This window comes from Ambystoma mexicanum, chromosome 7q (genome assembly GCF_040938575.1).
Source record: "Ambystoma mexicanum isolate Mex_15411 chromosome 7q, UKY_AmexF1_1, whole genome shotgun sequence".
NCBI lineage: Eukaryota > Metazoa > Chordata > Amphibia > Caudata > Ambystomatidae > Ambystoma > Ambystoma mexicanum.
In genome coordinates, this window is record NC_090941.1 from 1170837516 (window position 1) to 1170853747 (window position 16232).

Below are 16232 nucleotides of genomic sequence, written 5' to 3' on the forward strand. Positions count from 1 at the left end.
ACAGCAGGGGTGGGGGGCAGTTGGGATACATCACAGGTGAACAGAGGGGTGGGGGCACATGGGAAGCATCATGGGGAAACAGAGGGGGTGAGGGGCACATGTAAACAATCACAGCATCAGAGGGGCCCAGCAGGGGTGGGGGCACATGGTAAACATCACAGGGGCCCAGCAGGGATGGGGGCACATGAGAAGCATCACAGGGGAAAAGCAGGGGTGGGGAGCACATGAGAAGCATCACAGGGGAACAGCAGGGGTGGGGGGCACATGGGAAGCATCACAGGGGAACAGCAGGGATGGGGGGACATGGGAAGCATCCCGGGGACCAGCAGGGCCTGGGAGCACATGGGAAACATCACGGGGGAACAGAGGGGTGAGGACACATGGGAATTATCACAGGGGCCCACTAGGGGTGGGGGTACATGGTAAACATCATGGGGGAACAGAGGGGGTGGGGGCAGATCATGGGAAAGATCACAGGGAACAGCAGGGGTGGGGGGCACTTGGGAAACATCATGGGGGAACTGAGGGGTGTGGGGCACATGGGAAGCATCACGGGGACCAGCTGGGTTGGGGAGCAGATGGGAAGCATCACAGGGGCCCAGTAGGGTTGGGGGCACACGGTAAACATCATGGGGGAATAGAGGGTGCAGGGGCACATGGGAAACATCATGGGGGAAAAAAGGGGTGGGGGCACATGGGAAACATCACAGGGAACAGAGGGGGTGGGGGCACATGGAAAGCATCACGGGTCCAGCAGGAGTCGGAGGCACATGGGTGGCATCACAGGGGAAAAAGGGGGGATGGGGGCACATGGGAAGTATCACAGGGGACCAGCAAGGGTGGGGGCACATGGTAAACATCACGGGTAACAGAGGGGATTGGGGGCACATGGGAATGATCATGTTCGCACTGGGTTTCCATGCAATTTGGCTGGGGTGTGAACGGGTTACGTGCTGAGTTTCCACACGATTTGGCTGGTGTGCGCACGGGGTTCACACTGAGTTTCCACGCTATTTGGCTGGTGTGCATACGGGGTAGGCGCTGAGTTTCCACACAATTTGGCTCGTGTGTGTACGGGGTTTGTGCTGAGTTTCCACGTGATTGTGCTGGGGTCCGAATGGGGTACATGCTGAGTTTCCATGCTATTTGGCTGGTGTGTGTACATGGCTCATGCTGAGTACCCCCTACGCACACCAGCCAAATCACGTGGAAGCTCAGTGCGTACCTCGTACGCACACCAGTCAAATCGCATGGAAATTCAGCGCATACCCCATACGCACTCTATTCACTCCAAAAAAAGTGCAACACCCACCCCAATCCACAGGAAGCAGACCCCTCTTGACGGGACACCCACACCCAGCCTCCATCACCCATCCACCATCCTACAGGCAGCCCCCACTACATGGGGCACGCCCCCATTACCCGAGCCTGCAAGCATCCCCTACCACATGGGACACCCCAGCTGCCATCACCCGAGCCCGCAGACATCCCCACCACATGGGACACCCCCAGCCCCATCACCCAAGCCTGCAGCCAGCCCACAACACCTGTGACACACCATCCCCATCACCTGAGCCCTCAGACATCCCCCGCAAAATGGGACACCCCCAGCCCCATCACTGAGCCCGCAAGTATTCCCTGCCACATGGGACACTCCCAGCCCCATCACCGAGCCTGCAGGCATCCCCATCACATGGTCACCCCCAGGCCCCATCACCCGAGCCCGCAGCCAGCCCACAACACCTGTGACACCCCAGCCCCCATCTCCCGAGCCCGCAGACATCCCCGTCATATGGGACACCCCACCCAATCACCCGAGCCCACAGCCAGCCCACAACACCTGTGACACCCCAGCCCCCATCACCCAAGTCCACAGGCATTGCCCGCCACATGGGACACTCCCAGCCCTCATCACCCGAGCCTGCAAGCAGCCCACAACACCTGTGACACCCCAGCCCCATCACCCGAGCCCAAAAGCATCCCATGCCACATGGGACACCCCCTCCCCATCACCCGTGACGGCAACCTGCAGGCAGGCTCTGCCTCATGGGACACCCACACCCCATCACCTGTGATGGCAACATGTAGGCAGGCCCCACCTCATGGGACACCCCCGCCCCCCATCACCCCTGACAGCAACCTGCAGGATGGCCCCACCAAATGGGGCACCCCCACCCCCATCACCCATGACGGCAACCTGCAGGCAGGCCCTGCTACATGTGACACCCACACCCCATCACCCATGACGGCAACCTGCAGGCAGGCCCCCCATACTGGACACCACCTGCATGATGGATGCTGACATAGTAACACACGTTCACTTCAATGATGGCGTGTTCAGGAACTTGCTTGCGGTTCAGTGACACCACCCTCATCTTCATCAAATATACATCAAATACAAAAATAAAACACAGACATGGCCACAAGCTTTTGTGTCCCAGCTGATCACACGCAATTGCTGTCTCCAACCATATCCCAACATACACATCACAAAAGTGCATGTCAAAGTGAGACCCAGCATGCATTGTGACAAAGTAATGTCCAGAATCCACATGTACAAATACTCACACTGTGACAGAACGCAAAGCACCCTCGATATGTGTCACGTAAAGAGACATTGCAATGGCTTCTCACGGCATGAGCCTCAATGAGCACAAATTACATGAACCTCTTACCCCATAAACACACAAGTGACCCTCACATGTGTGAAGGACATCACAAGACATACAATCAGATGACGTGTCATTCAGAATGCACATGTACACAAGTGTGCGAGGGCCTAAAGAGACCCAGGAGGGGGAACAGATTGAAGACAGACACAAGAAACTGGTCACGGCAGGTGACATTGAGTCAGTGTCCGTGCTTGGGAATTGGTGATCATTGAAATGTGGTTCTGGAGGTTCCACCTCTGAACACGTGAAGGACATCTTGACAGAAACACCCAAAAGGACAACAAATGAAATGTGGCCAGCCGGTGTCAATTCCAAGCCTAAGTCCAGTCAGGAGTAGCAAACTGTTGATGGGTGTCTTTTTGCCATACATCAAAACAGTTCAAAGATTGTGCCTGCCTGTGAGAGAGTGCAGGTGTGCAAGTGGCGTGCAAGGGGACCTTATGACATGTTCATAGGGTAAGCAGCTGACCATAGTAGATTTCCACATGACCTCATCAGTGCAGAGGAGACCAAAAAGCACAAGCACAGATCAATGACTCAAGTCATGAATGTGTACATGGCAACCAAACCGTTCACTAACCACAAATACAGCAGCATTGGTCTGTCCATGTGTAAAACCATACCAATGGAAAACTAGGAATTGCAAAGCTGGATGTCCAACTACACGAAACACAATTAAATTAGCACAAAGACATGCTGGTGAAGGCCAAACCATGCCATACACTGCATCAACCAAATCCTGGCCCAACATTTAAAACATTTCACACATCACTCACCCAATCCACCACCCTCACAAACACACTGAGGACCAATACACATGCATGCTGCACATGTGAAATCAAATGCCACCACACGGTGCACACTCCAACTCCACCTAAACACCTATCCACTGGTCACGCACACTAGTGCATGCCACATGCAAATAAATGTCAAACATGAAACATGCTGGCATATGCGCACACAAATGAACAACATTGGTCATCATAAGGGCCACAGAAGAGAGTAAGGAAGCGTCAAGCTTGCCAAGAAATTGGAGACCAAACACCCCTTGGAGCAAAGTAAAGGACATATATTAAAAACCAGTATTAAAGTCATACTCATTTTCATAAAATATATTAAATAAATTAAATGTGCATCAAAATAAAGAAAAGGTAAGCTTGTCCAAATGAAAAACTCAAAAATGAGGTCCATGTCCTTAAATGAAAATCCAAAATAAAATGAAAAGTAAACGAAATCTAGTCCATCAAAGGATCCAAACATATGAACACTGTGTACAAGTATAAGAGGTCCATTGTCCTAAATGCATAACAAAATAAAGAAAAAACACTCCACGAAATAGCACACCAATAAATAACTATATACAAAAAGTAGAGCACACTCCAAAAACTCCCAAAAAAAAGAAAAACAAAATGAAACTTACACCTAAAGAACTATATACAACGGTAGCAGGCTAGTCCTTCTCCTCACCATGCTTCGTCATAGTCTCGGCCAGGGCATCATTGAACTCTGTGTTGATTTCCCCTACGTGGACATCCTCTCTCCCCTCTAGGGCTTGCAGGACTCCAACATGCTCCTCTCGAACTCCCTGCAAGTCTCCTCGAGGACGTCAGCCCACCTCTCTGCCCGAAGCACTGAATTCTCTGCCCTGGCCATGGTGAGTCTTGCCTCCCATGCCAGCTGCAGCTCTGCCCCAATCTGCTGGGCCAAACGCTCCAACATGTAAGACATCCTTTGTGTAAGGTCCTCTTTGCCTCCTGCCTGATGGCCGATACTTGCTTCCCTGCTATTGAAAGCCCTGAGTCCTGTAGCCTCCTACTCCGAGCAGCTGCTGCAGCCAAAAAGCCCAGTGCTTGCGCCTCCAGGACAGCCTCCGGGATGATGATGATGATGATGATGTTGTGCACGTGCCCTGCTCCTTGGTGCCTGCTCTTCCTCCATTTCCACCGCTTCTGTGCTGGTTGGATCTGTGTGGTGACCACCTTGGCTGATACAACTTCGACTCCCGACTCTGGCATGGATGTGATCTCCACCAGACTGGCCGCTGGGGTTGGGACAGGTACACAGGGGGCCCTGGTGGTATCGGGGCTGGAAGATAGCAGGGAGGATGACCGGCGCACAGAGGAGGAAGATGAGGAGGGGGTTGCATAAGTGGCCAGCAGACACAACCAATTCGAGACCAGGAAATGTGCTAGCCAGTTCAGTAGACACCAGACCTCATTGTGATGTTGTGCAAGCCCCCGATTGGAAGCCTGCACATCATCAGGAACGGTGCCTGTACGCAACGCGATACTGACTAGCACATGTTCCACCCTGTCCCGAATGGCGACATCCGCAGGTATTGGTGTTTCCGTTTATGTGGAAACATCTGACACCTGTGGATGGGTCGGGCCTGAGACTTGCCCACAGGTGCATACTGGTGCAGTAGCAGTCCCAGGGGCAGGATAAGGCACAGGCACCTTCACAGTAACCTGCACTGCCTCCGGCCCCTGAGCCTGGACTGCACCAGTCACACCCACGTCATCACTAGGCTGAAGCGGCCTCCTCCTACACCTCCACCAACCTGGATGCCTCCCCACTGTCTTTCACATTGGATTGCCCCTGGGCTACCTCACCTGTCCCTCCCATTGCCGTGGAGCACACAACCAACTTGACCCTCTTGCGCCTCCCCTCAGAAACGGCACTACTCTCCTCGCTCCTCGAAGATAAAAAACCTGGGAGCGTGACTGGGCCTTGCGTTTGTGCCTTGTGGAGGCATCCCTGCTGCCTTGCTCCACAGCGCCGCCTCTGCCCTCGTCTTCCAATGTTGCTGTGGATAGGGAGAAATAGAACACAAACATCAGGGTACTGTACATATGTCTGTTTGGCACAAAACAAATGTACATGACATTCACTATCAAAGCTCACACATATCATTACCCTCCACAACACACAGGTCGGTGCCAGAAACACACATGCACAATCATGTCTGTCATTCACAACAATCACATCATTGGACAAGGCACTGTCAGCACCTCAAAATTGTGCATTCCCCTCACATGCATAATGGGACATACACATTTCATCCACACACATCACCTGACAGTCATGAGGCAGGCCAAGGAGCTATCATGTCAGAGTGCACTGGAGGGCAGTTTGGCAGCAAGAGTCAATCACACATTCAAATGCTCAAGTATCATCCATCCAAGAGTGTTGGCCAGTCACACACTCACTTCTCAGACACATGCACATGTACACCATGTATGTCCATGATGTTGTGAACTGCAGCCATGTGTCACACCTCTCACATGGCCACGGCCCCACACATGTATTCAACCATGTGCACGTAGTTACATGTTGTTGTGCATCAACTGCAACAACGTAGATGTCACACATGTTTCAATGGACACACAAGCAGCACTGTCTGGGACATGCACACAGATATCTGTACAAGAGACATACCTGACATAAGTCAAAGGTGCACACTCCATGGAGGACAACACATGGACTCCAGATGGAGCGGCAAATCCAAGACCTGGGTACGCCGCATTGGGTAGAACCACTCCAGTACCTGCATGTTAGTGGTAAGAGGCCCCGGCACCCCTCCTGGCTTTGAAATCCTCCCAGTGCTTGTGGACATGGATGTAGTTGAGGGGTGCTACCCCCTCCACGTTGATGGCACCCACGATGTCTGGCCAGATCTTCCTACATCCTTCCTTGCCGATTTGTGTTGGTCCGTGGAAGAGGGCATCATAATGCCCCAGGACTTGGTCCACCAGGATGTCAACTTTCCTAGCTGAGAAGCTGACAGCCCTCTGACTCGCTACCGGAGGGTTGCCACTTGCCTCTGATGATGAACGCCGGAGGCAGGTGTGGGTGGGCAAGGTGGTCCTGGGGCTGGGCTGTGTAGTGGTGGTCTGGCACCTCGAGAGTCTTCAGGATCAGCAGAGGTGGCCACACGTCCGATGACAAGAGCACTGGCAATGGCTGTATAGCAGGCACCAGAATTGCAGGGCATGTGGGCAGCAGGCACACACAGTGGACAGGCAGCAGCAGATGGCTCGTAGGATGCAGCGTGGGGCATTTGGAGGCAGGTAAATAAGCTAGTAGGCAGGAGCGTGGGTCTTCCGTGTTATACACGTGGGCAGCCGGAAACAGAGTGACTCCGCACATGCGGAAACAGCGCATTAGCGTTGATTTAGAGAAAAGGGCCCAAGTGCATAAATTACGTGACATGCGCTGAACGTTGGGCATTAGTGTATATTATCACGATAAAGCAGTGCGTAGGAGATCATCACACACTTGCGCGAGTTATAGCGGACGAAAGTGTAGACTTTGTTTACATGCAATATCTTCACTACTGCGACCATCCAAGATTCTTGTTTTGGTGGGGCATTGCCTCAGCGCACATGCGCATGTACTTTTGAGGCTGACGTTGAGTTGCGTATGCATTTTGCATGCTGTGGGTGCCCCTGTGTATTGCATACCCTCATTTTTGAGGTCATAGTACCCTACGTGTCCTTCGCCTATGCAATTTCTGTGTTACAGGGTGCCACAGCATATTGCGAAACATTTTCCTTTACACGTGGGCTACCGAGGGGTCGCGTACACATATTTTTCTTTTTGGGGTGCCTGTGCATTACGCAGCCCATTTATTTTTCACTAGGGGTTACATTGAGCCTTGCTGGAGCACACTGGTACATTTTACATCATGTACCCTGCCCCCTCACTCAAATTGCCCAGGACAATTAATGGCTGCACCTCCCATTGTACTAATCCATTAGTGCACTGGCTAGGAGGGCAACAAGTGGGAAGGGAGGCAAAGATGGATGAGGTGGTGGAGGTGGCCGAGGTGGCGAAGGTGGCGGAGGTGGACAAGGTGGCTGAGGAGGCCGAGGTGGACAAGGTGGATGAGGTGGCCGAGGTGGCCAACGTGGCCAAGGTGTCTGGGCCCATGCATGGAGAGCTATGGCCCCCACCCAACAGTGTCCGGGAGATGTAGCAGATGCTGACATCCCCAGAACCCGGGGTCCAGGAGCAGCATTGTCATCTTCAGGCAGGCTCACAAAGCTGCAGGGGTAGTTGCAGAAACCACCACCCAGGCTCAGCATCAGCAAGCCAGGACTGTAGTGCTCCCAGCCCAGGCCAAGAGAGACCCAGGGGCAGATGTCCTTGTCCCTAAGGGCAAGAGATGTGCGGTACAAGGAACTGGCACCAGCACCCAGGTATGTAAACCTGCAAGGCAACCTACTGTCGTACCATCAGTGACTGATGTCATAGCCCAGTCCATCAGTACCCCAGCTGCTACTGACCGAAGTGGTCTCAGCCACTCAGGGTCTGCACGACCTTGCAAGAAGCAAAAGCGTGCAGTAGTGGAACCGGCTCAAACCCAAGGCACGGCAGAGGAGACCCACACATCGAGGAAGAGGATATTCAGTCCGAGACCAGACTTTTCAAATGCCTCTGAGCTAAGGGAGACACAGAGATAAATCATCAAATATACACACTATTACCTATTATTTAGGATGTTTAGTCCGAGTTGCATCTACCGTATCTCTATGAAATAAGTTTGAGAAAGTGTAAGAGTGACAAACGTGATCTATTGGAATAAGTGGCAAGTAAAAATGAGATCTATAGCACATCTAAGCAGAGAGACAACATGCATTAACCATTCTCTCTCCATCCTGTTTTCATAAAATATATCATCGGATTGACCAAGCACACTTCACGGAGGGCGAATGATTAGTTCTCTAGAAACACAGTCCCACGTGAAATGCTTGACCAACGGATGAATACGGCATGGGAATAATCATCCCAAACCGCTTTTTATCGCTACCTAGGGCAAAACAACAGCACCAAGGGAAAGAGTGTTCTTCCAGCCAGGGCGATTGTTAGGGAACTCAATAATAGTTTGCAGAAGAATGATTGGCATAACGAAAGCCTTACCTGTCCTCTGTATTGTGTGGTACCTTAGCTTGCCTGTCTCCATTAGTGTTAGCCTTCATGCTGTATGCGCTTCCCTGCCCCCTTCAGTTAGCAGAGCCACACTGAAAAGTGGAAGAGTGCCATAGGGCACTTTGAGGCATTTGTGGTATTCTGATTGGTCACTGTCAGACAGATTCACTGTTGGGTCCTATGTTTCTGGTATGGCATACTGGCCAATTGCTGTTCCTGGGTACATTATTAATTTTGATGTGTAAGAGTGAGTTATTTCTGAACTAGTTCTGTTTATCGTTGAGTGCTTTCTGACAGTACTGTTAGGAGTTGGCCATTTATTTGTCACTTTTTACGTTACTTAGCATGGCATGGTGTGGCAACCGGCTGACATGGAGTTTGGGAGGGTTCAGGTGACATACCGGCATTTGGATGTGTATTTTTGCATGGGGTTGGTGGCATACTGCATCTTCCATGTGTGCCTTTTGCACACACCAGATTGAGTTTGTTTTCGTTGTAAGGGATGCACACAATGCAACACTTCCAAGGACACCTTCTCAGGGTGGTAAGGTTGGGACAGATGATTGTGCCTTTGTCATCATTGATTGTCACCTAGAATGTGCGAGGCCTTTGTACTCACCGCAGGGATTGGATTTTAGGTAATAAATTGTGCCACAAACAGTATGGGCAGCCTCACCATGTGCCCTTTCCCTTCCATGTGCAGCTGTTGTGCATGTGGTTACAGATGTGGGGGCACCTCCATGTCCACTGGTATGCCACACCAATATTGCTACTTTGTGCAGGGCACATCCTGCCACAAGGATCCTGCACACTACTGGTGGTACCTATAGTAGCTCTCCACCAGAGTGGTCAAGGGAGCGGAAGCGTGACTTGAGCACTCTGAATGTGCGCTCCACTATGCCCCTAGTTGTAATATGGGCAGTGTTGTATTTTACCTGAGGTGGTGTGGTGGGGTTCTGTATTGGCATCATCATGTAGGTGCTCAGTGGGTAGGCACTGTCCCCTGTGGAGGTGAGATGGTTTGTCAGTGTTGGGGTTTTGTCTGCGTGAGACATGCATGCATTTGCAGGGCCATTTGTACTCACCTGTAACGCTCACCTGATTCCCACGGAGGCGCAGGTCTGGCTTCGGGACTCTGAAGATGGACAGGAAGGGCCCTCAACTCTGGCTTCTCCGGCTCGCAGGAATATTCCCCTGTGCGTGAAAAGGGAGTATTACCTACTGACTCAGTTATGCTCAAGCCTCCCACTCTCTTCCAACCCTCCACGATACCCTTCCACGATTCCCCGTGAAGTCTCACCTTAGGGTCTGAAAGGACGAGCTCTCCATCCTGCTTCTGACGCAGGGGCGCGTTGAACCCAGTTACTTCACTGGATTGAGGTTGAATGGGAGTTCAGGTAAGCTTCTGTTGCAAGTTCGAAAGTACAAGCTTTAAATAATAATGTTCATTGCCTTTTTTCAGGTGATGAATGAAGATTCCTTTGGAAACTCCTTGCAATTAAGCGCTGATGTTGATGTCTTTTCCCCATAGGGGCCGGGGTTCGGAATGCCGAAGATATGGCCCCGACCCGAAGTGAAACGTGCAGTTCCAGTAAAGATCTGGTAAGTGCTAGATGAGCGCTCAGGTAATGTTTTTGCATTCGCTCATCTAATGTCTTTGTCTTTTTTCCCCATAGGGGCCGGGGTCCTGCTTGGAAGCAGCAAGACCCGAAATGAAATGGGAATGACCCAACAGGTAAGTCTTAGAAGGAAACTGAGCTTTTCCTATTCCCTTCCTTCTCTCACCTCTTATTCTTGTCTTTTTCTCTAGGCTCTGGGAAGTGGCTGTGTGTCCGGATGATCGCTGCTGAAGATGGAGGAACCCAGGAAAGGTGAGTGAAATGCAGCGCTGCAGCGATCGTAACGAAATGCTTTCAAAAATGATGTCTTCCCTTTCAGGATCGTCGGTGGTGTCTCCGTGGTGCAGATTAGCTGGTAGGTCTCTTGTCTCCCTTTTGCAGGTGACCCAGGATGCTGACAGGCGTGGCTGAAGTCCAGATGCAGGAGCTGACACGGTGAGCGTCCAGCTGCGAGGAGCAGAACAACGCGAAGCATGAGTTGCTGATCGGGTGTGGTTTAAATAGCTTTGGAAGAAGTTCCAAAAGTGTATCCTTCCTCCGATCAGGTATGTATCCTTCCCCGACCACACCCGGGTGGAAAGTAATCCCACAGGTAAAGTAGTTCCATTCAGGCCTCAAGAGGGCCTGGATGTGGCAGCATGGTCTGCATCAGGTAAGTGCACATTAAAACACTTGAACACATGTCTAGCTTTATGAGCCTGGCGCCTAAGGCGCCAGGACAGGGGTCCAACATGAGCCTGGCGCCTAAGGCGCCAGGACTGCATCCAAAGGGCCCCAGCTTGGGCCCGCTGGCGCTCCCCTGGGGGAAATGATGCCTGCCTCTGGGGTTGCTGGGTCGGACCTGGCTCCTTGGAGGTAGGCATCATGACAGTACCCCCCCTCAAGGCCCCTCCCAAGGTTCTTCCCTCCGGGGGTTTTGGCTTGTTCGGAAATCTCCGGTGAAACCTTTGTACTAATCGAGGTGCGTGGACATGGTTACTAGGCTCCCACGATCTTTCTTGAGGTCCATATCCCTTCCAGTCTACAAGATAGAAGAGTTTTGACTGTACCACCTTGGTGTCTAAAATGTCTTTAACTTCAAATTCTAATTCCCCTTCAATTTGAACTGGATCTGGAGGCTTGGACAATCGGGTTCCTGGTTGTACTGGCTTCAAAAGTGATGCATGAAAAACTGGATGAATACGCATGTTGGACGGTAGGTCCAGTTTAAAGGCCACTGGGTTGATTATAGCTTTGATGGGATAAGGTCCTATGAATCTGGGATTGAAGGTTCGCGGGCCCTTGAGGGGTAAATGTTTAGTTGCTAGCCATGCCTGGTCTCCTACTTGGTAAGGAGGAGTTTTACTTCGGTGCAAATCAGCGTTTTCTTTATACTTTTTCTTGGCTTGCTGTAAATGAGTTGCAGCTTCTTTGAAGGCTCGGGTTATTGTGGAATGCAGATGATTTACTGCGGGCATTTCCAGGGTCAGAGGTGGATCTAGATCAGAGGTCCGAGGATGGTGACCATACAAAGTATAAAAGGGGGTTTGTCCGGTTCCAGAATGCACTGAATTGTTGTATGCATATCCTGCGATCCAAAGGATGTCTTTCCAATTTAACTCGGATTGGTGTAACATGCACCGAAGATGTTGCTCGAGAGTCTGATTGGTTCTCTCGGTTTGTCCGTCGGTCTGGGGGTGGTGGCTGGTGGATAACCGCACATCTATTTGTGCTAGTTGGCAACACTTCTTCCAAAAATGTGAGATAAATTGACTTCCACGATCTGAGACTAAAATGGAAGGGAAACCATGTATGCGAACTATATTCTCCAGGAATTCCTTGGCCAAGGTGGAAGCTGAAGGCAAACCCTTTAAAGGGATAAAATGGGCCATTTTGGAGAATAGGTCCACAATTACAAGGATTGTGTTGTAACCAGCACAAGGAGGCAGATTTGTTATAAAGTCCATTGACAGGGTGTGCCATGGTGCCGGTGGAATGTCCAAGGGTTGAAGCAGGCCGACTGGCCTTTTCTTTTGAGCCTTGTTTTGGGCGCAAATTCCACAAGACAGTACAAAAGACTTTCTGTCTTTTCTCCAAGAAGGCCACCAGAAGTGGCGTTTGATTTTTTCTTCCGTTTTAGCGATACCAGGGTGTCCTTCCATTAAAGATTCATGATGATAGGCAATAACAAGTTCTTGCAATTTTTACTTGGCAGAAACAACCGCTCCTGGAAGTAGGGTAAGTCATCCTTAACGGTGTAATGATGACCCTTTTGACTCCATTCCAGTAAGGTTGAAGAGTCTAGAAGTTGTTTTACTTGCGTTTGAATATCCTCAATAGATTGCAATGAAGTTAAGCCTAAGATTCTTTGCTCGGGTATGATGGGCACAGGTTCTAAGCTCGAATTACGTTCTTCCATGCCAATCCGGGATAAGGCGTCCGCTTTTCCATTCTTGCAGCCAGGGCGATAGGTAATTACAAAATCGAATTCCGCAAAGAATAGAGCCCATCGGAGTTGTCGTGAAGATTGAGCTTTGGCCGTTTTTAAATACTGTAAGTTTCTGTGGTCCGTAATTACGGTGATGGTGTGCCTTGCCCGGAGAAGGTAATGATGCCAAGCCTTGAAAGCAGATTTGATGGCCAGTAACTCTTTATCGGTAATTGCGTAGTTGATTTCAGGAGGAGAAAATTTTCTGGACCAAAAGGCCACTGGGTGTAGTTGGTTAGTCTTTGGGTCTCTTTGCGACAGGACAGCTCCCATGGCCGAACTGGATGCATCGGTTTCCACTATGTACGGGAGATCTGGGTGCGGGTGCTTCAATACAGGTGCAGAGGTGAATTTGGTTTTCAGGTCCTGGAAGGCTTTTTCGGCCTCAATAGTCCATTTGAAGCGTTTGTTTTTCTTTAGGAGAGCAGTGATGGGTTGGACTGTTCGGGAAAATTCCGGGATGAATCTTCGATAGAAATTGGCAAAGCCGAGCATGCTCTGAACTCCCTTCACCGAGCTTGGAGATGGCCATTTGAGGATGGCGTCCACCTTTCGCGAATCTATTCGGACTCCTTGAGGTGTCAGGATGAATCCGAGAAACTCTACTTCTGTGGTATGAAAAACGCTTTTTTCGAGTTTTGCAAATAATCTGTGCTGGCGCAGTTTCTCAAGAACTGCCCCAACATGTCTTCTGTGATCAGATTCTGAAGAAGAGTATACCAGGATGTCGTCAATGTAAACAATGACACAGACATCGATAAGTTCCTGAAGAACATCATTCATAAAGTACTGAAAGGCGGCAGGTGCATTGCACAAACCGAAGGGCATCACCTGATATTCGAAGAGCCCAAACTTGGTGCGGAATGCAGTCTTCCATTCGTCGCCTTCTTTTATGCGCACCAGGTGATAAGCTCCTCGGAGATCTAACTTGGTGTACACACAAGCGTCTTTCACCTGGTCGATAAGCTCAGGGATCAAGGGCAGAGGATAACGATTCTTAATCGTTATTTGATTTAGGGCGCGATAGTCAATACACGTTCTAAGGTCACCTTCTTTTTTTGGCACGAAGAACAGAGCTGAAGAGACAGGAGACTTGGACGGGCGAATAAAACCATTGGCTAGGTACTGATCTAAATACTGACGCAAATGCAGGTTCTCAGGTTCCGTAAGAGCATAAATCCTACTACAAGGTAGTTGAGCATTGGGTACCAGATCGATCTGGCAATCATAAGACTGATGGGGAGGTAACGTGTTAGCCTGTTCTTTCTGAAAAACATCTTGGAATTCTTGGTATTCTGACGGTAGCTTTACCGGGGTGGAAGTTGCTGTGGCTAGACCCATAGCTGGATTTCTTGGATAACAAGTTGGTTCACAATCAGGAAAACTTATCTTCTTTGCTCGCCAGTCAATTCTGGGATTATGTGTTTCTAACCAAGGAATTCCAAGAATTACTTGAAATTGTGGGGCCTTGATCACATCAAACACGATTGCTTCCCGATGTCCATCCTGACCCACCAGTGTCACTTCAACAGTGGAATGCGTTACAGGCCCTGAGGCTATTTCGGTTCCATCTACTGTAGTAATGACATCTTGGGTTACTTTCGGGCGGAGAGGAAGCTTAATCCTGGAAGCCAATTCACGGTCTATGTAATTTCCAATAGCTCCACTGTCGATGTATGCTTTTATAGCATGCAACTGCTGAGGCTGTTTTGGGTCCACGAGCACCATTGGCATGACGAAATGCGAGGTCAAAGAGTTAGTTTTCAAGCTCGGCAAGCGGACCCCTACGCTTGCCGGGCTAGGTCGTTTCCCGAATCAGGTGTCACTAATTCGTTATCAGTAGCTCCAACCACCTTCTTAAGTGGTTTAACTGGACATTTTCTAAGAAAGTGACCGGAAGTCCCGCAATACAGACAAAGTTGCATTTGCCGCCTTCTCTCTCGTTCTTTCTGCGTTAATGGTCCTTTAACACCACCGATTTGCATAGGTTCAGATACGTCGGTACTCCTGGAGGTAGCGTGGGTTTTGATCGGTGCTCGGTTTTCATACTTGAACCGATCTGCTTTTCTATTTTGAAGTCTGTGATCAAGTTGAACCACCAAGTCAATGTAGTCTGCGCAGACCTGGAGTGGGTTTACTATCTGAACTAGAACATCCTTAAGCTCTCCGCGCAGGCCTCGATGAAACAATGTGATCCTTTTGCTTTCTGGCCATCCAGTTTCCACAACCAGTCTGTTAAAGGTGGCTATGTAGGACAGAAGATCCTGATTACCTTGTCGTAAGGACAGCAGTTCATTATCAAGGGCCTGTCCTTGAGAGTGTCGAGCGAACAATCTTTCCATGCTGGCCTGGAAGCCCTGAAAATTCTGGAGAATGGGATCATCCTGATTTACCAATGGAATAGACCAATCGGCAGCACTGCCACTGAGATAAGATAGTATAAAGGCTACCTTGGTCTGGTCGTTAGGGAAGGCTCCGGGTCTGCAAAGAAAGTGTAAACGACACTGGTTCATAAAGACGGCATACTTCTTGGGATCCCCCGCAAAACGTTCAGGCGGAGCAAAAGGCATGTGTCCAGGTAGATTAATTTGTACCGGGTTACTCAAACCCATTGATGTGGAAATGTCTCCGGAATTAGGTAAAGGAGTGTGCCCTGCCTGGGCCTGTAATAACCTTTTGGCTAGGTCATCAGTTCTTTCCTTAGATAAGATCAGTTCTCTTTTGAGAGCGTTAGTCTCCTGGCGGGCTTAGTGCACCTCTGCCCGTAATTCCCCCAAAAGCTGGGCCAGCTGATCAGTCTCGGAAGTCTCCATAGCGCCCGCGTGGGAAATTGTGGGTAGGCTTCGCGTTCTGTAACGCTCACCTGATTCCCACGGAGGCGCAGGTCTGGCTTCGGGACTCTGAAGATGGACAGGAAGGGCCCTCAACTCTGGCTTCTCCGGCTCGCAGGAATATTCCCCTGTGCGTGAAAAGGGAGTATTACCTACTGACTGAGTTATGCTCAAGCCTCCCACTCTCTTCCAACCCTCCACGATACCCTTCCACGATTCCCCGTGAAGTCTCACCTTAGGGTCTGAAAGGACAAGCTCTCCATCCTGCTTCTGACGCAGGGGCGCGTTGAACCCAGTTACTTCACTGGATTGAGGTTGAATGGGAGTTCAGGTAAGCTTGATTATACTGGTAAGGCACTGTAAAAGTTCTGTTGCAAGTTCGAAAGTTCAAGCTTTAAATAATAATGTTCATTGCCTTTTTTCAGGTGATGAATGAAGATTCCTTTGGAAACTCCTTGCAATTAAGCGCTGATGTTGATGTCTTTTCCCCATAGGGGCCGGGGTTCAGAATGCCGGAGATATGGCGCCGACCCGAAGTGATTCGTGCAGTTCCAGTAAAGATCTGGTAAGTGCTAGATGAGCGCTCAGGTAATGTTTTTGCATTCGCTCATCTAATGTCTTTGTCTTTTTTCCCCATAGGGGCCGGGGTCCTGCTTGGAAGCAGCAAGACCCGAAATGAAATGGGAATGACCCAACAGGTAAGTCTTAGAAG